Raw genomic sequence first — 23,215 nt, forward strand, 5'->3', positions numbered from 1 at the left:
ACACACACACACACACACACACACACACACACACACACACACACACACACACACACACACACACACACACACACACACACGCGCGCACACACACGCGCACACGCACACGCACACGCACGTCACAAACACACACGCCCCCCTGCGCGCGCCTCTCTCTCTCTCTCTCTCGGTCTCTCCCTCCCTCCACCCTCCCCCGCACTGCTTCTCGTCAACCGTGACGTCACGCGGAGCTGTCCTCTTGGATGTGGTGCTGAAACAAGATGGCTGGAGGAGCGGAGCGGAGGAGCGCATCAAGCTGCAGCTGCCGCCGCTGCTGCTGATTAACTGAGGCAATGCAGAGACGAGATAGAGAGAGATCTACCACCACCACCACCACCACCACCACCTACTACCAACCAACCTGCCCCGGGATATTAAAGGATAACACGGACAGAGGAGGGCAGACACCTAACCGTTGAGATGTTCTATTCCTCGCCGCTAGGGTGATATTTTTTGTATTTACACGCGGGACCAAGCAAACAAATCACGGAGGAGGAAGCGAGGAGAGAGAGGACACGCTCTACTACAGCAAGCAGAGATGTCCCTGCTATGTGTGGGAGGTAGGAAGAGTTAAGCGATTATTCTTCGTTGTAGTCAATGCTGACAATGCAGCATGCAGTCTATCGGTCTGTCTGTCTGTCTGTCAGTCAGTGTGTGGGGAGAGAAAAGTGTGCCCTGTATCGTACAGATAAAGCGTTGGCATTTTAATGCTGAATGGCCAATAATATTCTGCTCACCCCAGCAGCAGCACGACGTGCTTGTTGTGAATTGTCGGTTCCCTTAGTCTAGCTATGGCTGGAGGAATGGAACTATAGTTGCAGGCTCTCATCATGTCCTGTGGATATAGTGTTGTATTGGTTGTATGACCTTACAAGCAAACGTCTTGTCAGGTTGGAGCTGAATTAAGGAGGAAAACACAGCCTACTACTATGAGCTGTTCAGAAAGTCTATAGGGAGAGCATGTATGATGTATGTATCATTATGTATCATAATGTATGTATGTATGTATGTATGTATGTATGTGTGTATGTGTGTGTGTGTGTGTGTGTGTGTGTGTGTGTGTGTGTGTGCGTAGGCTATATATATGTGTGTGTGTGTGTGTGGGGGGGGGTGGGGGTGTACACACTTATCGTCTCTGCCAGGTGGAGACCTCATATATGCAGATCTACAGGCTCGAAACGTGTCGCTTCGCGCCACGTTTCGAGCTTGTAGATCTGCTTTTGTCTTTTGGTGCTTTTACTGTATGTGTGTGCCGCTGTAGTGTGATCAAATAGGGCATACAATTACACATAATTTGTGTGCGCGTGCGTGTGTGTGTCTGTGTGTGTGTGTGTGTGTGTGTGTGTGTGTGTGTGTCAGAGAGAGACGGTGTTTTCCTGGGTGTTGCTCAGTGTCATCATCATGCGTGCTGCTCATTCATGCGTGGGCAGTGGCTGGTAGGAGGAAGCCCCCCTGCCTCGGCCCCCCTGCCCGCACGCCCACCCGCCTGCCGCAACCACGGCTACACAGTCGTGAGGGAATACTGGGGCACGGATGGGAGGGTGTGTGTGTGTGTGTGTGTGTGTGTGTGTGTGTGTGTGTGTGTGTGTGTGTGTGTGTGTGTGTGTGTGTGTGTGTGTGTGTGTGTGTGTGTGTGTGTGTGTGTGGTGTGTGCACGTCACCGCGCTTCATCCTCTGAGAGGGGGTTGTTTGACATTTACGCGTCGAGATGCGTCATCATCCACTTCCTAGTCCCCCCCCCCCCCCCCCCCTAAATATGACTAATAAGCAGTGGCTGGTAATGCTTTTAAAGTGCCCCCCCCCCCCCCCCCCCCCCCAAAGGTCTGGTTCACCCCCCCTCACCCGCCCATCCCGCCGGCGGGGCCGGGCCATTGATGTCATTGGGACGTGAGAGGGATATCCATTCATTCATAAATGCTGCCTTCCTGCCTGCCTGGCTGGATGGATGACTGGCTGCCTGCCTGCCTGCCTCTCTGAGAGAGACAGACAGACAGACAGACAGAGTCCTCATTCCTGTGTCATTCAGGTTCTAGCATTTTACTCTTAAAGTACAATTTAAGTACAATTTGTTATAATTAGTATTCATTTACTGTACTTGAATTGGCCATTTCCGTATGTTCATGCTTTCTACTTTCTACTCCACTGGTGGACTGGCAGTGAGTGAGAGATACAGACATGCAGACAGACAGACAGACAGACAGACAGACAGACAGACAGACAGACAGACAGACAGACAGACAGACAGACAGACAGACAGACAGACTCATTCCATTCCTGTGTCCATTCCTGTTTTACTTTGGTATTCTGTTTGTATATGTTTTGTACCTTTGTACTCAACTAAAAGAAACATTGAATAGTTGGTCTTTTTCTACTGTGGTATAAATGCTACTTAAATGGTACATTTATATAGCGCCTTTATTCAAGGCGCTTTACATTCACCCAGTCACACACACACTGATGGTGGAGGAAACCATGCAAGGCACCAACCTGTGCATTGGGAGCAACTAGGGGTTCAGAGTCTTGCTCAAGGACTCTTAACTCTGGGGGAGCCCGGGATCGAACTGGGAACCCTTCGGGATCCCTCTGTGTTCTAAGACTGCCACTCTACCCCTGAGCCAGACGCTACTTCTACTCAATGTCAAAGATATTTGACATAGAGTTTACTTCTTCTACTACTGACCTGTTTACTGTATATATTTAAACCTTTTTGAATAATTTAGCGTTTCTTTTAATTGATTGATGAATTCATATCAATGTGGGGGTCCTTGGCACGAACCACTGAGTTAGAAGGCATTGGTGTAGAACGCAGGTCTCAGTGGGTTAACTTGTGGGCTGAGTGAGAGCGTAATGCCTGTGTCATCACTTGAGCCGGAACACTCTGTGTGAGCCGGGGAATAGTCCCTGGAGGGAAGTGGGGAAGAAAGAAAGAAAGAAAGAAAGAAAGAAAGAAAGAAAGAAAAGGAAGTGTTGATTTTGATGGCAAATTTTGATTTAGTTTTTAGTCAGTCTTTTAAAAATAAAAACCACTTAGTTTTGGTCATATTTTAGTCATCAGAAATGTTTTAGTTTTAGACTAGTTTTAGTCGGCTAAATATCATAAGATTTTAGTCGACTAAATGTACAGTTGATTTTGTCGACTAAAATGTATTTTGGCGTAATGGCGGATTTTACACTTGTTTGCTTGCTGAAAATAGCCGATCTGCTATTTTCAGAGCGCAACCACACGTACAATTATATTTTTGTTCTATTGGATTTCTTCTCCACTATAGTCCCTCGCTAAAATGTGTGTCTAGTGTTTTTGTTTGACGAAATTGTCAATATATTTGGTCTTAGTTTTGGTCATCAACTCATCATAGCTTTTTTCTTCTTTTTCATCAGTGAAACAAGGTAGTCGACGATCATTTTTCGTCATAGTTTTAGTCAACACGAAAGAAAGAAAGAAAGAAAGAAAGAAAGAAAGAAAGAAAGAAAGAAAGAAAGAAAGAGAGAGAGAGAGAGAGAGAGAGAGAGAGAGAGAGAGAGAGAGAGAGAGATAATGATCTCCTGGTGTGTTTGGTGTCAGCCCTCCTCCTGTCCTTGGCTCTCTCTCTCCTCAGACCCATGGTCCCATCCCGGCTTATTTAGTATTCTGAGCATTACAGTTGTCTGGGATTGTCTGTGTGGGCCGGGGCACTCCCCTATGAGTCACTGTGTGTGTGTGTGTGTGTGTGTGTGTGTGTGTGTGTGTGTGTGTGTGTGTGTGTGTGTGTGTGTGTGTGTGTGTGTGTGTGTGTGTGTGTGTGTGTGTGTGTGTGTGTGTGTGTGTGTGTGTGTGTGTGTGTGTGTGTGTGTGTGTGTGTACTGACTGGCAGGATGGCCTGGGTTCTGTCACTGAGTGCATACTGTGAAAAACGCCTTCAACCTACCAATATTATACCATTGATTGATTGATTGATTGATTGATTGATTGAATCTATCGATCGAATACTTTATTAGTCAGAAATGTAAACAGCACGGTCATGGAGGTACAGTAAGACTATTAAAGGACAACTTTGTTTTTATACAGTAAGGGTTCATATTTTAGATTGTAATTAGAGAAAAGAAAAAAGATTAGTGTTAAAATGTTTTCATTTACTGCTTTCTATAGTTTTAGCGATTTTAATTACTTTGATTTCAGTGGGTGGGGGCATGCATGCAAGTGGCTAACTATGTCTTGGACACAAAAAGCCAGCGATTTCTATATTACTATTCAGCCACTTGCATACTGTACACATGCCCCCACCCACTGAAATCAAAGTAATTAAAATAGCTAAAACGATAGAAAGTAGTAAATGAAAACATTTTAACACTCATCTTTTATTTTATCAATCTAAAAAAAAAAAGTTGTCCTTTAAGGCTAAAAGGATAACACAAAGCCATCCCGGGGACTTGTTTACATTGTTGTCCTATTTGTTCAATTCATCAACAGATCGTGGAATATTAACAGCCTGGCATGGCCAGACTAATATCACTGCGTAGATTCTAGTCTGGAATCTATGTGTGGAAACTGCATTGGCAAGGGCACACTGGGCCGTGATTGGTCCCTCACTACATCGGAGGGAGGGACATTCGTTTTTTGCAATGGCAGATTCTTCTGGTTTCCCATTTAGGCCTGAGATTATTGAATGCTTTAACTATAGAAAAAATAGCACCAATTGCCGCGCTGTGAGCTTGTAGATCTGCTATTTTTGGAAAAAGTCGTGAAAATGTGTGCAAATCTTTGACTTGTATGTATTTTTAAAGCGAACATTTGTAACTCAAATTTTGCTTTTGGGTGGTCCCTGGAACTAAATATTTTGAGATGCGGGTCCGCCAAATAAATATATTTTGGGGGTCCTTCACATGAAAAGGTTTGAGAACCACTGACATAGTAGTCTCTCAAGAACAGACTAACTGAGCTCCAGTTAAGTGAAAAGGACCTTTTCTTTGACGATGGCTGGCCAGATTGATGACATAGTTTTCAAAAAACCTTTGAAGGATTCAAAAGACACTTATAGAAATTCTAATTTTCACAATTTTTCAAAAATAGCAGATCTACAAGCTCGCAGCACGGCACTTGGTGCCGCGCTGCAAGCTTTTATATCTGCTATTTTTCAATTGTTAAAGCAGTCAATAATCTGTATCCGTGTTGTGGATAACAGTAATAACAGTAAACAGAAAAGACACTATAGGTCTCCGTACTTCAACCATACACTTTCCATTAAGTGGTTTTAATGAATGGTGTAGCCCGGGCAGCCTGTGTTATTTCCCTTCATAAGCTGCTCGATGTTTACGAGTTGCATGCTTGCTTGTGTGCACATAAGCGTGGTGTGTGTGTGTGTGTGTGTGTGTGTGTGTGTGTGTGTGTGTGTGTGTGTGTGTGTGTGTGTGTGTGTGTGTGTGTGTGTGTGTGTGTGTGTGTGTGTGTGTGTGTGTGTGTGTGTGTGTGTGTGTGTGTGTGTGTGTGTGTGTGGCTAATGTTTTAGTGAGGGGGGCAGACGTCCCAGAAACTGATGATTCAGTGTTGCTGTTGTTATTATTATAATGAATGTTTCTCCTTCTCTGCTGCATGATGCCCCGAACTGAGCTCATGCTTCCTTCAGTGCATGAGGAGTGAGCAGGCTGCTTCTTGTCACTTGACAGGGGGGAGTTTCCCCGGTAGGAAGGAACACATTATTTCCAACCTGTTCCTTTCCCCTCCATCAGGCGCCCGGCTGACCAGGGAGAGGAACTACAGAGACGAGAATTTCTGCATGTTTTTTGTGAGGGTACCCTAGGGGGGTACCCTAGGGGGTGAGGGTACCCTAGGGGGAACGGGGCGAACATGCAAAGTTCACACAGTTCTTATTTGATGTGATATTAAACAAGTCTATTGGAATTCTGAAGATGTTTCTTAGGGCTTTTCTGCATGTATTCATAGTATTACAGTGAAGATAGGACAGAAAACAGGGAGAAAGAGATGGGGAGTGACACACAGCAAAGTCATCAGGATCGGGATTTATTAGCATTTATATGTGCATTTATATGTGCCTGCACCGCTAGGCCAGCGGGCGCCCCTTGCATCCCATTTTGACATTTTCACAAAACGTACTATACACATACTTAATGCTCTTCCTCCTGCCTTCTCATGCAGGACATCTGGGTAGTTTAACTCCAGTAACGTATTCAGACATGCACACATTCTATTGTATTCATACAGTAAAGTCCTTTTTTCGGCCGAATATCAGAGCATGTAAATAAACTAGACCAGGTCAACCTGGTTGTGCCAGACCCCCTGTCTGTCATCATCATTTATGACATCATGCCTTTTGTAGGCATGTCATCATCATGTCATCATCATATATACCCTTTATATAGAAAACCCGGACAGACAGACCGACATTTGCTTATGTAGGCCTACCCATTTCATGGGTCTGGCAATAACTAGGGCTAGGGCTAGGGTTAGGGTTAATAACTACTAATACCATGGAACTGGACCTGAGGGCTAGGGATAGGGCTAGGGTTAGGGTTAATAACTACTAATACCATGGAACTGGACCTGAGGGCTAGGGCTAGGGCTAGGGTTAGGGTTAATAACTAGGGCTAGGGCTAGGGTTAGGGTTAATAACTACTAATACCATGGAACTGGACCTGAGGGCTAGGGATAGGGCTAGGGTTAGGGTTAATAACTACTAATACCATGGAACTGGACCTGAGGGCTAGGGATAGGGCTAGGGTTAGGGTTCGGGTTAGGGTTAGGGTTAGGGTTAGGGTTAATAACTACTAATACCATGGAACTGGACCTGAGGGCTAGGGCTAGGGCTAGGGTTAGGGTCAGGGTTAGGGTTAGGGTTAGGGTTAATAACTACTAATACCATGGAACTGGACCTGAGGGCTAGGGCTAGGGCTAGGGTTAGGGTTAATAACTACTAATACCATGGAACTGGACCTGAGGGCTAGGGATAGGGCTAGGGTTAGGGTTAATAACTACTAATACCATGGAACTGGACCTGAGGGCTAGGGATAGGGCTAGGGTTAGGGTTAATAACTACTAATACCATGGAACTGGACCTGAGGGCTAGGGCTAGGGCTAGGGTTAGGGTTAATAACTACTAATACCATGGAACTGGACCTGAGGGCTAGGGCTAGGGATAGGGTTAGGGTTAATAACTACTAATACCATGGAACTGGACCTGAGGGCTAGGGATAGGGCTAGGGTTAGGGTTAATAACTACTAATACCATGGAACTGGACCTGAGGGCTAGGGATAGGGCTAGGGTTAGGGTTAATAACTACTAATACCATGGAACTGGACCTGAGGGCTAGGGATAGGGTTAGGGTTAGGGTTAATAACTACTAATACCATGGAACTGGACCTGAGGGCTAGGGCTAGGGCTAGGGTTAGGGTTAATAACTACTAATACCATGGAACTGGACCTGAGGGCTAGGGATAGGGCTAGGGTTAGGGTTAATAACTACTAATACCATGGAACTGGACCTGAGGGCTAGGGCTAGGGTTAGGGTTAGGGTTAATAACTACTAATACCATGGAACTGGACCTGAGGGCTAGGGATAGGGCTAGGGTTAGGGTTAATAACTACTAATACCATGGAACTGGACCTGAGGGCTAGGGCTAGGGCTAGGGTTAGGGTTAATAACTACTAATACCATGGAACTGGACCTGAGGGCTAGGGATAGGGTTAGGGTTAGGGTTAATAACTACTAATACCATGGAACTGGACCTGAGGGCTAGGGATAGGGCTAGGGTTAGGGTTAATAACTACTAATACCATGGAACTGGACCTGAGGGCTAGGGATAGGGCTAGGGTTAATAACTACTAATACCATGGAACTGGACCTGAGGGCTAGGGCTAGGGCTAGGGTTAGGGTTAATAACTACTAATACCATGGAACTGGACCTGAGGGCTAGGGCTAGGGCTAGGGTTAGGGTTAATAACTACTAATACCATGGAACTGGACCTGAGGGCTAGGGCTAGGGCTAGGGTTAGGGTTAATAACTACTAATACCATGGAACTGGACCTGAGGGCTAGGGATAGTGTTAGGGTTAGGGTTAGGGTTCGGGTTAGGGTTAGGGTTAGGGTTAGGGTTAATAACTACTAATACCATGGAACTGGACCTGAGGGCTAGGGCTAGGGCTAGGGTTAGGGTCAGGGTTAGGGTTAGGGTTAGGGTTAATAACTACTAATACCATGGAACTGGACCTGAGGGCTAGGGCTAGGGCTAGGGTTAGGGTTAATAACTACTAATACCATGGAACTGGACCTGAGGGCTAGGGATAGGGCTAGGGTTAGGGTTAATAACTACTAATACCATGGAACTGGACCTGAGGGCTAGGGCTAGGGCTAGGGTTAGGGTTAATAACTACTAATACCATGGAACTGGACCTGAGGGCTAGGGATAGGGCTAGGGTTAGGGTTAATAACTACTAATACCATGGAACTGGACCTGAGGGCTAGGGATAGGGCTAGGGTTAGGGTTAATAACTACTAATACCATGGAACTGGACCTGAGGGCTAGGGCTAGGGCTAGGGCTAGGGTTAATAACTACTAATACCATGGAACTGGACCTGAGGGCTAGGGCTAGGGATAGGGTTAGGGTTAATAACTACTAATACCATGGAACTGGACCTGAGGGCTAGGGATAGGGCTAGGGTTAGGGTTAATAACTACTAATACCATGGAACTGGACCTGAGGGCTAGGGATAGGGCTAGGGTTAGGGTTAATAACTACTAATACCATGGAACTGGACCTGAGGGCTAGGGATAGGGTTAGGGTTAGGGTTAATAACTACTAATACCATGGAACTGGACCTGAGGGCTAGGGCTAGGGCTAGGGTTAGGGTTAATAACTACTAATACCATGGAACTGGACCTGAGGGCTAGGGATAGGGCTAGGGTTAGGGTTAATAACTACTAATACCATGGAACTGGACCTGAGGGCTAGGGCTAGGGCTAGGGTTAGGGTTAATAACTACTAATACCATGGAACTGGACCTGAGGGCTAGGGATAGGGTTAGGGTTAGGGTTAATAACTACTAATACCATGGAACTGGACCTGAGGGCTAGGGATAGGGCTAGGGTTAGGGTTAATAACTACTAATACCATGGAACTGGACCTGAGGGCTAGGGATAGGGCTAGGGTTAATAACTACTAATACCATGGAACTGGACCTTAGGGCTAGGGCTAGGGTTAGGGTTAATAACTACTAATACCATGGAACTGGACCTGAGGGCTAGGGCTAGGGCTAGGGTTAGGGTTAATAACTACTAATACCATGGAACTGGACCTGAGGGCTAGGGCTAGGGTTAGGGTTAGGGTTAATAACTACTAATACCATGGAACTGGACCTGAGGGCTAGGGATAGGGCTAGGGTTAGGGTTAACACACGGGTGACTAACCGGTCCTTTAGGCCGATTTTGAGATTTCAAAGTGCAATAACTCTCCCCTTGAATGTCTCAGAAATTTCCCCTTCCATGACTTTTCCTAAATACTCAAGATATATGTTCTCGTTTTTTTTCCACTTCTGAAACGTTTCCTAATTATGAAATAAAATACAATTATACCACTCTGACGGCACTTATCGGCAGAATAGACCGTTCTCCCCCATTTCTCCCAGCAGCAAGAGACTTCACACCTACAGCCCCCCTGGAGTGCGCCTTTGTTCCTTCTAATAGAACATTTACATGTCCCTGTCAGCAAAGATAACATGACTAAATACACTATCTCTAATGTTGTATTTTATAATTGAAAATAATAATGATAATATCAATGTATCAATTGTATTGTTATCGCACATTATCGCACCACGTAACAGTTCTTCATTTCGTTGCGATAGAGAATGCAGATATGCGGTGGTGTAAAGTAACGTTACGTAGGCCTACAGTTTTGGGGTATTTGTAGTACTTGAGAGTATAATATATACAGTATACCATATATAATGAGCCAAATGAAACCAAATGGAACCGTCCGGGTCCATTTGGTTTCATTCTACAGACACACGTTTGGCGAGGCTGTTTTTTCCCCCCAGCTGTAGCCTATCATTATCGCCTAATTCTTCTCTGTCCTGCGATGGTGTTTGCGTTCGTCAATCATATCTGATCATTTGAGTTATAATTTGTGGGTTATAAATGTTTGAGTTATAAATGTCCATAACGTTGTACATTCTGTCTCTTCTCTTTCTCTCTTCTCTCTCTCTCTCTCTCTCTCTCTTTCAAAGGTGAACAATTGTGTAGCGACATTATTATTATGTATCCATTCCATTTGTTAACTTCAAATAAATGTTTCAATCCATTGATCAGTGGCTGCATTCTTTACTGATAGCTGTGTAATTTGAATAGCCAATGTGTTAGTATTGTTTTGAAATAGGCCAATTTGTTAGTTTCGAAACAATTCACACAGTACTGTGTGAATTAAAGTGGTTTATGTATAGGCCTATTTTATATTATAATTTGTAAATACGTTTTGAAATAAATGTCTAGTGGAGTAGAAGTTAAAATATTGGAAATTGGATTTACTAACGTAAAGTACAAATAGCCAAGTTCTCCAAGTTAGAATGTATTTTTTTGTACTTTACTTTACTTTACTTGAGTATTTCCAATTTCCAATACTTTTTCTTCTACTCCACTACATCTCGGAACCAAATACTCCACTACATTTATTTGAAAACTCCAGTTACTAGTTACTTTGCAGATATAGCCTACATTCTAATCTTATAAAACATACACAAACCACTTTAGCCCTATGTTATACCAAGGCTATTTGAAAATAGCCGATCTACAAGCTCACAACGAGCTTGTAGATCTGCTATTTTCAAACATTTTGTACTTTTACTTTTGGTACTTTGAGTACATTTGGTTACCAACACTTTTGTACTTTTACTCAAGTACATTTTAAATTCTGGACTTTTACTTGTAACAGAGTGATTCTACATTGCAGTATTGATACTTTTACTTAATTATAAAAATTCCACCACTGTGTAAACGTTTGTGTTCTCATCATATTATGACAACATGAACGAAACAAAATGTATTGTCGTTCTCTCAGGTGGAAACCTTGTATGTCCACTTCAAAACCAGACTTTGGCTTATGTGCATAGCATTGTGAGCTTGTGTCTATAATCTTAGCTCTTGGAAACCAATGTCTAACCCAAATTAATGTCAGTGGTCATTTAGAAATCAATCATATCTGATAATTTGAGTTATAAATGTCCATAACGTTATACACTCTCTCTCTTCTCTTTCTCTCTCTCTCTCTCTCTCTCTCTCTCTCTCTCTCTCTCTCTCTCTCTCTCTGAACTCTCTGAACTGTAAAAACTATTGTGTAGCGACATTATTATTATGTACATTTCCATGTGTTAACTTCAAATAAATGTTTCAATCCATTGATCAGTGGCTGCATTCCTTACTGATAGCTGTGTAATTTGAATAGCCAATGTGTTAGTATTGTTTTGAAATAGGCCAATTTGTTAGTTTCGAAACAATTCACACAGTACTGTGTGAATTAAAGTGGTTTATGTATAGGCCTATTTTATATTATAATTTGTAAATACGTTTTGAAATAAATGTGGCCTAGTGGAGTAGAAGTTAAAATATTGGAAATTGGATTTACTAACGTATATAAAGTACAAATAGCCAAGTTCTCCAAGTTAGAATGTATTTGTATTGTCGTTCTCTCAGGTGGAAACCTTGTATGTCCACTTCAAAACCAGACTTTGGCTTATGTGCATAGCATTGTGAGCTTGTGTCTATAATCTTAGCTCTTGGAAACCAATGTCTAACCCAAATTAATGTCAGTGGTCATTTAGAAATCAATCATATCTGATAATTTGAGTTATAAATGTCCATAACGTTATACACTCTCTCTCTTCTCTTTCTCTCTCTCTCTCTCTCTCTCTCTCTCTCTCTCTCTCTCTCTCTCTCTCTCTCTCTCTTAGAATCATATCTGATCTGACAATTAGTTATAAATGTGCATAAGGTATCTCTGATGTAATGTAATATACTGTACATATATATATATATATATATATATATATATATATATATATATATATATATATATATATACACACACTGTGAAGTCACATTATTTTGCCTTATACATGAAAGGATTACAGTGTCACATTCCTATGCAGACTAATCTGCATTATTATGCATGAGTCATTGATAGACCAGGAGTTTTGATAGCCCACTTAGCCTGCAAAAATGTGTATAAAAGCTCTCCACAAATACAGTCAGAGTCACATTTACCAAGCACGAGCTGACAAGCTGACTATGCCTGCGAGGATGAGACGAGAACGGCGCTACACCGCACTGGAAGCGAGCAACCTGCTTTCACAAGTGACTGCACCTGGCGAGGGGGACAGTGATGATGATGGCGGTGCGACTGGCGATATTGGACAAGATGCACCAGAAGAAACGTACTACCCACCTGCTTCTGATTCTGATACCGAATCAGAATATGAAGATGACCCAGACGAATGTGAAGCTACAACGGAACAACAGCAGCCTGAATCTACGCCTACCGAATCTACCACTGCGCTCGGTAAAGATGGAACCGTTTGGTCAGGCTTGGTAGCCGGAGCTGGCCGTGGCAGGGTACCACGGCGCAATATTTTCACAGATACACCAGGCCCTACTGCTTTTGCCAAGGTCAGAATTCAGGATGAGTTGAGCAGTTTTCTGTGCTTGCTGGACAACAACATGCTGGAGAACATAAAAGACTGCACAGTTAAAATGGCCCGCAGTGATGAAAATAATGGTGATTGGGATTTGTCTGTGACGGAACTGAAAGCATTCATCAGTGTGTTTTTTTTGCGGGCCATGCTAACCAATGGCTTTCCCTTGAATCAACTGTGGGACCAGAAATATGGAAATCACCTGGTAAAGGAAGTCATGTCGCGTGATCGGTTCAAATCAATCATGCGCTACCTGCGTTTTGATGACAAGGACACCAGGGAGGCCCGCAAAGAACAGGACAAGTTTGCTGCAATGTCTCATGTCTGGAACGCGTTCACAGAAAACTGTCAAGCGTGTTTTGTGCCTGGAGTCAACATCACAGTGGATGAGCAGCTCTTCCCCACAAAGGCAAGATGCGGATTTACACAATACATGGCCAACAAACCAGACAAGTTTGGAATTAAATTTTGGGTTGCTGCTGACCTGAATACCAAATACTTCCTAAATGGATTCCCCTACCTTGGAAAGGGCAGCTACCGCAGGTAATTTAATGTTCTTTTCCTAAACATGTATAAAATGTCTATACATCCACAATATATATTAGGCTGCCTGTATTATGTTGTAATAACCATTATCCTCCCCCTCTCTCTCCCCCTCTCTTTGTAGCCCTGGCGTGCCTCTGTCCCAAGATGTCGTGCAGAGATTGGTAAAACCATTCCTCAACAAAGGACGAAACATCACAATGGACAACTTTTTCACTTCGATGAAGCTGGCACAGAGTCTTCTAGCATCAAATACAACGCTGCTTGGGACTGTGAACAGACAGAGGCGCGAGTTACCTCCGAGCGCACGGGAGAAGGGTCTGCTCCACAGCACCAGATTGCTGAAAGCCTCAGATGCAACGCTGACCATTTACCAAAGCAAACCCAACAAAAATGTTTGCATCTTGAGCACCATGCACCCTACCATCGTGATTGGCACAGACCCCAAGAAAAAGCCAGAGTCTGTGACAGATTACAATCAGACCAAATGGGGAGTGGACATTTTGGATCAGATGGCACGCAACTTCACCGTGAAAACCTGCACCAGTCGCTGGCCAGTGGCTGTCTTTTACAACTTGCTGGACCTGGCTGCCATCAATGCATATGTGTTGTTCAAAGACTGCATGCGCAAACCCCGACTCACCAGAAGAGAATTCCTACAGGAACTCGGACTTCAGCTATGCAAGGAATACATGGAGGAAAGGGGCCGAGCCATGCCAGTGCATACACCTAGGCGATCGCGGACAGCACTACAGGTAATTACATTGTTTTTATAGTCATTAGTTACAATATATATATATATATATATATATATATATATATATATATATATATATATATATATATATATATATATATACACACGCACATGTACACATGTATTGTGCATTACAAATCATGTATTCACTCCTTTCTCTCTCTCTCTCTCCCCCACAGCCGCTGCCGACCACACCAAACACACCACGAGCTGCAAAGAGGGTCCGAACACCAAACACTCCCCAGACACCTGACACAGACACCCCGAAGAGGAGAAGGCAGTGTCAGCTGAACAGATGCGGAAACAAAACTCTAGATTCCTGTCAGAAATGTGGCATCAGAGCGTGTGGCTCGTGTGCTGGGGAGTTCTCCATGACTTGTCCAAAGTGCCTGTAAATGCACCAGAACGAACTTTTTTTTTTTGTGGTGAACTTGAAGTTGCATGCCAGCATGTTTTATTTTTTGCCCGTTTTTATTACACACTTGCTTTATATTCTGATGTAAACTGTTGAAAACAATAAACGTTGTTGAATTATGACACTTTCTTCGTTGCTGTTATTTATTCATTCATCAGTATGCCTGTATTATTATTATTATTATTATTATTTGTAATAGTAGTATTATTTACCACTATTACCATCATTGTTTGATAATATAAGCATACGGGCATAAGGGGACTAAACACAGCAAAACCCCAAAATAATGAGAGTTTTATAATAGCCTATCAAGCAACAGAAATGAATTACTACTAGTTGTAGGCTGCCTACAGAGAATTATTGTCTCTCTGTCACAGTCACCGCCGTGTTCATATTTCAAGCTCAACACACATTGATTGGATGACAGAATATTTTATTAGACATACATGTATAGCCCTACCACATGTAAAAAAAAAAATAACATGGAATGACAGGGATAGAACACAGTAGGCCTACTATGCAGTAGTAATAGTAGGCCTAATAATAATAACTAATAACTATGGGTAATAATAATAGTAATAAGAATAATAAAGTCGGGACATATGAAAGCTTTGGCCTAATTATTTTATTTTGTCATGTGTCTAATCTAATCTCCACATTAGATTAATAATCAATAGCGCGGTGCGTGCTGTGTTGGCCTTGAATCTCCCAAACCGTAAATAAAACAAAGCCATAAAATATATGTTTCTGGATAAACAAACGTGTCTATAACCACTCAAACTGCATGGCGCACTGTGCGCAAATACGCTGATCATTGATTTATTCCTGCATGCAAAACTGAACTGTTTTAAAATGACTTTCAAAACTCAACAATCTGTTATAATACAAAGGCCTCGGCGGATGCTGGGCTGCGCTGCGAAGCGATACGAAATTAAACCAGTGACATTAAAAGTAAGATCATGATACAGTAGGCCTAGGTCATTTTCTCAAGCCTGTTCCCAAACCATGAAGTTAACATTGAAAGCGAGAGTGTTTGAGAGGTCAATTGAAATGCTAATTCAAATTCGGAAGACAATAGAACCCCCGCTGGCAGCAGGGGGAGGAAGTGTTGCGCTCCTGGGCAAAAAGGGAGAGAAAATAACGGTCAAAATGAACGATAAATGCAGGCGTAGTGGTAGTTTTTTATTTTCAGTCACCCAAGTGTTAATAACTACTAATACCATGGAACTGGACCTGGGGCTAGGGCTAGGGCTAGGGTTAGGGTTAATAACTACTAATACCATGGAACTGGACCTGAGGGCTAGGGCTAGGGATAGGGTTAGGGTTAATAACTACTAATACCATGGAACTGGACCTGAGGGCTAGGGATAGGGCTAGGGTTAGGGTTAATAACTACTAATACCATGGAACTGGACCTGAGGGCTAGGGATAGGGCTAGGGTTAGGGTTAATAACTACTAATACCATGGAACTGGACCTGAGGGCTAGGGATAGGGTTAGGGTTAGGGTTAATAACTACTAATACCATGGAACTGGACCTGAGGGCTAGGGCTAGGGCTAGGGTTAGGGTTAATAACTACTAATACCATGGAACTGGACCTGAGGGCTAGGGATAGGGCTAGGGTTAGGGTTAATAACTACTAATACCATGGAACTGGACCTGAGGGCTAGGGCTAGGGCTAGGGTTAGGGTTAATAACTACTAATACCATGGAACTGGACCTGAGGGCTAGGGATAGGGCTAGGGTTAGGGTTAATAACTACTAATACCATGGAACTGGACCTGAGGGCTAGGGCTAGGGCTAGGGTTAGGGTTAATAACTACTAATACCATGGAACTGGACCTGAGGGCTAGGGATAGGGTTAGGGTTAGGGTTAATAACTACTAATACCATGGAACTGGACCTGAGGGCTAGGGATAGGGCTAGGGTTAGGGTTAATAACTACTAATACCATGGAACTGGACCTGAGGGCTAGGGATAGGGCTAGGGTTAATAACTACTAATACCATGGAACTGGACCTGAGGGCTAGGGCTAGGGCTAGGGTTAGGGTTAATAACTACTAATACCATGGAACTGGACCTGAGGGCTAGGGCTAGGGCTAGGGTTAGGGTTAATAACTACTAATACCATGGAACTGGACCTGAGGGCTAGGGCTAGGGTTAGGGTTAGGGTTAATAACTACTAATACCATGGAACTGGACCTGAGGGCTAGGGATAGGGCTAGGGTTAGGGTTAATAACTACTAATACCATGGAACTGGACCTGAGGGCTAGGGCTAGGGCTAGGGTTAGGGTTAATAACTACTAATACCATGGAACTGGACCTGAGGGCTAGGGATAGGGTTAGGGTTAGGGTTAATAACTACTAATACCATGGAACTGGACCTGAGGGCTAGGGATAGGGCTAGGGTTAGGGTTAATAACTACTAATACCATGGAACTGGACCTGAGGGCTAGGGATAGGGCTAGGGTTAATAACTACTAATACCATGGAACTGGACCTGAGGGCTAGGGCTAGGGCTAGGGTTAGGGTTAATAACTACTAATACCATGGAACTGGACCTGAGGGCTAGGGCTAGGGCTAGGGTTAGGGTTAATAACTACTAATACCATGGAACTGGACCTGAGGGCTAGGGATAGGGCTAGGGTTAGGGTTAATAACTACTAATACCATGGAACTGGACCTGAGGGCTAGGGCTAGGGTTAGGGTTAATAACTACTAATACCATGGAACTGGACCTGAGGGCTAGGGCTAGGGCTAGGGTTAGGGTTAATAACTACTAATACCATGGAAATGGACCTGAGGGCTAGGGCTAGGGATAGGGTTAGGGTTAATAACTACTAATACCATGGAACTGGACCTGAGGGCTAGGGCTAGGGCTAGGGTTAGGGTTAATAACTACTAATACCATGGAACTGGACCTGAGGGCTAGGGCTAGGGCTAGGGTTAGGGTTAATAACTACTAATACCATGGAACTGGACCTGAGGGCTAGGGATAGGGCTAGGGTTAGGGTTAATAACTACTAATACCATGGAACTGGACCTGAGGGCTAGGGATAGGGTTAGGGTTAGGGTTAATAACTACTAATACCATGGAACTGGACCTGAGGGCTAGGGATAGGGCTAGGGTTAGGGTTAATAACTACTAATACCATGGAACTGGACCTGAGGGCTAGGGATAGGGCTAGGGTTAATAACTACTAATACCATGGAACTGGACCTGAGGGCTAGGGCTAGGGCTAGGGTTAGGGTTAATAACTACTAATACCATGGAACTGGACCTGAGGGCTAGGGCTAGGGCTAGGGTTAGGGTTAATAACTACTAATACCATGGAACTGGACCTGAGGGCTAGGGCTAGGGCTAGGGTTAGGGTTAATAACTACTAATACCATGGAACTGGACCTGAGGGCTAGGGCTAGGGTTAGGGTTAATAACTACTAATACCATGGAACTGGACCTGAGGGCTAGGGATAGGGCTAGGGTTAGGGTTAATAACTACTAATACCATGGAACTGGACCTGAGGGCTAGGGCTAGGGATAGGGTTAGGGTTAATAACTACTAATACCATGGAACTGGACCTGAGGGCTAGGGCTAGGGCTAGGGTTAGGGTTAATAACTACTAATACCATGGAACTGGACCTGAGGGCTAGGGCTAGGGCTAGGGTTAGGGTTAATAACTACTAATACCATGGAACTGGACCTGAGGGCTAGGGATAGGGCTAGGGTTAGGGTTAATAACTACTAATACCATGGAACTGGACCTGAGGGCTAGGGCTAGGGCTAGGGTTAGGGTTAATAACTACTAATACCATGGAACTGGACCTGAGGGCTAGGGCTAGGGTTAGGGTTAATAACTACTAATACCATGGAACTGGACCTGAGGGCTAGGGCTAGGGCTAGGGTTAGGGTTAATAACTACTAATACCATGGAACTGGACCTGAGGGCTAGGGCTAGGGATAGGGTTAGGGTTAATAACTACTAATACCATGGAACTGGACCTGAGGGCTAGGGCTAGGGCTAGGGTTAGGGTTAATAACTACTAATACCATGCAACTGGACCTGAGGGCTAGGGATAGGGCTAGGGTTAGGGTTAATAACTACTAATACCATGGAACTGGACCTGAGGGCTAGGGCTAGGGCTAGGGTTAGGGTTAATAACTACTAATACCATGGAACTGGACCTGAGGGCTAGGGCTAGGGCTAGGGTTAGGGTTAATAACTACTAATACCATGGAACTGGACCTGAGGGCTAGGGATAGGGCTAGGGTTAGGGTTAATAACTACTAATACCATGGAACTGGACCTGAGGGCTAGGGCTAGGGTTAGGGTTAATAACTACTAATACCATGGAACTGGACCTGAGGGCTAGGGCTAGGGCTAGGGTTAGGGTTAATAACTACTAATACCATGGAACTGGACCTGAGGGCTAGGGCTAGGGATAGGGTTAGGGTTAATAACTACTAATACCATGGAACTGGACCTGAGGGCTAGGGCTAGGGCTAGGGTTAGGGTTAATAACTACTAATACCATGGAACTGGACCTGAGGGCTAGGGCTAGGGCTAGGGTTAGGGTTAATAACTACTAATACCATGGAACTGGACCTGAGGGCTAGGGATAGGGCTAGGGTTAGGGTTAATAACTACTAATACCATGGAACTGGACCTGAGGGCTAGGGATAGGGTTAGGGTTAGGGTTAATAACTACTAATACCATGGAACTGGACCTGAGGGCTAGGGATAGGGCTAGGGTTAGGGTTAATAACTACTAATACCATGGAACTGGACCTGAGGGCTAGGGATAGGGCTAGGGTTAATAACTACTAATACCATGGAACTGGACCTGAGGGCTAGGGCTAGGGCTAGGGTTAGGGTTAATAACTACTAATACCATGGAACTGGACCTGAGGGCTAGGGCTAGGGCTAGGGTTAGGGTTAATAACTACTAATACCATGGAACTGGACCTGAGGGCTAGGGATAGGGCTAGGGTTAGGGTTAATAACTACTAATACCATGGAACTGGACCTGAGGGCTAGGGCTAGGGTTAGGGTTAATAACTACTAATACCATGGAACTGGACCTGAGGGCTAGGGCTAGGGCTAGGGTTAGGGTTAATAACTACTAATACCATGGAACTGGACCTGAGGGCTAGGGCTAGGGATAGGGTTAGGGTTAATAACTACTAATACCATGGAACTGGACCTGAGGGCTAGGGCTAGGGCTAGGGTTAGGGTTAATAACTACTAATACCATGGAACTGGACCTGAGGGCTAGGGCTAGGGCTAGGGTTAGGGTTAATAACTACTAATACCATGGAACTGGACCTGAGGGCTAGGGATAGGGCTAGGGTTAGGGTTAATAACTACTAATACCATGGAACTGGACCTGAGGGCTAGGGCTAGGGCTAGGGTTAGGGTTAATAACTACTAATACCATGGAACTGGACCTGAGGGCTAGGGCTAGGGTTAGGGTTAATAACTACTAATACCATGGAACTGGACCTGAGGGCTAGGGCTAGGGCTAGGGTTAGGGTTAATAACTACTAATACCATGGAACTGGACCTGAGGGCTAGGGATAGGGATAGGGTTAGGGTTAATAACTACTAATACCATGCAACTGGACCTGAGGGCTAGGGATAGGGCTAGGGTTAGGGTTAATAACTACTAATACCATGGAACTGGACCTGAGGGCTAGGGCTAGGGCTAGGGTTAGGGTTAATAACTACTAATACCATGGAACTGGACCTGAGGGCTAGGGCTAGGGCTAGGGTTAGGGTTAATAACTACTAATACCATGGAACTGGACCTGAGGGCTAGGGATAGGGCTAGGGTTAGGGTTAATAACTACTAATACCATGGAACTGGACCTGAGGGCTAGGGTTAGGGATAGGGTTAGGGTTAATAACTACTAATACCATGGAACTGGACCTGAGGGCTAGGGCTAGGGTTAGGGTTAATAACTACTAATACCATGGAACTGGACCTGAGGGCTAGGGATAGGGCTAGGGTTAGGGTTAATAACTACTAATACCATGGAACTGGACCTGAGGGCTAGGGCTAGGGCTAGGGTTAGGGTTAATAACTACTAATACCATGGAACTGGACCTGAGGGCTAGGGCTAGGGCTAGGGTTAGGGTTAATAACTACTAATACCATGGAACTGGACCTGAGGGCTAGGGCTAGGGCTAGGGTTAGGGTTAATAACTACTAATACCATGGAACTGGACCTGAGGGATAGGGATAGGGCTAGGGTTAGGGTTAATAATTACTAATACCATGGAACTGGACCTGAGGGCTAGGGATAGGGATAGGGATAATAACTACTAATACCATGGAACTGGACCTGAGGGCTAGGGATAGGGCTAGGGTTAGGGTTAATAACTACTAATACCATGGAACTGGACCTGAGGGCTAGGGATAGGGCTAGGGTTAGGGTTAATAACTACTAATACCATGGAACTGGACCTGAGGGCTAGGGATAGGGCTATGGTTAGGGTTAATAACTACTAATACCATGGAACTGGACCTGAGGGCTACGGATAGGGCTAGGGTTAGGGTTAATAACTACTAATACCATGGAACTGGACCTGAGGGCTAGGGCTAGGGCTAGGGTTAGGGTTAATAACTACTAATACCATGGAACTGGACCTGAGGGCTAGGGCTAGGGTTAGGGTTAATAACTACTAATACCATGGAACTGGACCTGAGGGCTAGGGATAGGGCTATGGTTAGGGTTAATAACTACTAATACCATGGAACTGGACCTGAGGGCTAGGGATAGGGCTAGGGTTAGGGTTAATAACTACTAATACCATGGAACTGGACCTGAGGGCTAGGGATAGGGCTATGGTTAGGGTTAATAACTACTAATACCATGGAACTGGACCTGAGGGCTAGGGCTAGGGTTAGGGTTAATAACTACTAATACCATGGAACTGGACCTGAGGGCTAGGGATAGGGCTAGGGTTAGGGTTAATAACTACTAATACCATGGAACTGGACCTGAGGGCTAGGGCTAGGGTTAGGGTTAGGGTTAATAACTACTAATACCATGGAACTGGACCTGAGGGCTAGGGCTAGGGCTAGGGTTAGGGTTAATAACTACTAATACCATGGAACTGGACCTGAGGGCTAGGGCTAGGGCTAGGGTTAGGGTTAATAACTACTAATACCATGGAACTGGACCTGAGGGCTAGGGCTAGGGCTAGGGTTAGGGTTAATAACTACTAATACCATGGAACTGGACCTGAGGGCTAGGGATAGGGCTATGGTTAGGGTTAATAACTACTAATACCATGGAACTGGACCTGAGGGCTAGGGATAGGGCTAGGGTTAGGGTTAATAACTACTAATACCATGGAACTGGACCTGAGGGCTAGGGATAGGGCTATGGTTAGGGTTAATAACTACTAATACCATGGAACTGGACCTGAGGGCTAGGGCTAGGGCTAGGGTTAGGGTTAATAACTACTAATACCATGGAACTGGACCTGAGGGCTAGGGCTAGGGCTAGGGTTAGGGTTAATAACTACTAATACCATGGAACTGGACCTGAGGGCTAGGGATAGGGCTATGGTTAGGGTTAATAACTACTAATACCATGGAACTGGACCTGAGGGCTAGGGATAGGGCTAGGGTTAGGGTTAATAACTACTAATACCATGGAACTGGACCTGAGGGCTAGGGATAGGGCTATGGTTAGGGTTAATAACTACTAATACCATGGAACTGGACCTGAGGGCTAGGGCTAGGGCTAGGGTTAGGGTTAATAACTACTAATACCATGGAACTGGACCTGAGGGCTAGGGCTAGGGCTAGGGTTAGGGTTAATAACTACTAATACCATGGAACTGGACCTGAGGGCTAGGGATAGGGCTATGGTTAGGGTTAATAACTACTAATACCATGGAACTGGACCTGAGGGCTAGGGCTAGGGCTAGGGTTAGGGTTAATAACTACTAATACCATGGAACTGGACCTGAGGGCTAGGGCTAGGGCTAGGGTTAGGGTTAATAACTACTAATACCATGGAACTGGACCTGAGGGCTAGGGCTAGGGCTAGGGTTAGGGTTAATAACTACTAATACCATGGAACTGGACCTGAGGGCTAGGGATAGGGCTATGGTTAGGGTTAATAACTACTAATACCATGGAACTGGACCTGAGGGCTAGGGCTAGGGCTAGGGTTAGGGTTAATAACTACTAATACCATGGAACTGGACCTGAGGGCTAGGGCTAGGGCTAGGGTTAGGGTTAATAACTACTAATACCATGGAACTGGACCTGAGGGCTAGGGCTAGGGCTAGGGTTAGGGTTAATAACTACTAATACCATGGAACTGGACCTGAGGGATAGGGATAGGGCTAGGGTTAGGGTTAATAATTACTAATACCATGGAACTGGACCTGAGGGCTAGGGATAGGGATAGGGATAATAACTACTAATACCATGGAACTGGACCTGAGGGCTAGGGATAGGGCTAGGGTTAGGGTTAATAACTACTAATACCATGGAACTGGACCTGAGGGCTAGGGATAGGGCTAGGGTTAGGGTTAATAACTACTAATACCATGGAACTGGACCTGAGGGCTAGGGATAGGGCTATGGTTAGGGTTAATAACTACTAATACCATGGAACTGGACCTGAGGGCTAGGGATAGGGCTAGGGTTAGGGTTAATAACTACTGATACCATGGAACTGGACCTGAGGGCTAGGGCTAGGGCTAGGGTTAGGGTTAATAACTACTAATACCATGGAACTGGACCTGAGGGCTAGGGCTAGGGCTA

General features: G+C 44.7%; 1 pseudogene across 1 annotated transcript in view; it reads left to right on the top strand.

Annotated features, from left to right (window-relative positions):
• Positions 1-577: 577 nt before the first annotated feature.
• LOC308284783 (protein unc-13 homolog A-like) overlaps positions 578-23,215 on the top strand; it is a 155,038-nt pseudogene continuing 132,400 nt past the window's right edge. Inside the window, exon 1 of the transcript in view lies at positions 578-599. The product of the transcript in view is annotated as a protein unc-13 homolog A-like (transcript). The remainder of the gene's footprint in view (positions 600-23,215) is intronic.

Source organism: Nannobrachium achirus (assembly GCF_963921795.1).
Source record: "Nannobrachium achirus genome assembly, chromosome: 5".
In the NCBI taxonomy this organism is placed as follows: domain Eukaryota; kingdom Metazoa; phylum Chordata; class Actinopteri; order Myctophiformes; family Myctophidae; genus Nannobrachium; species Nannobrachium achirus.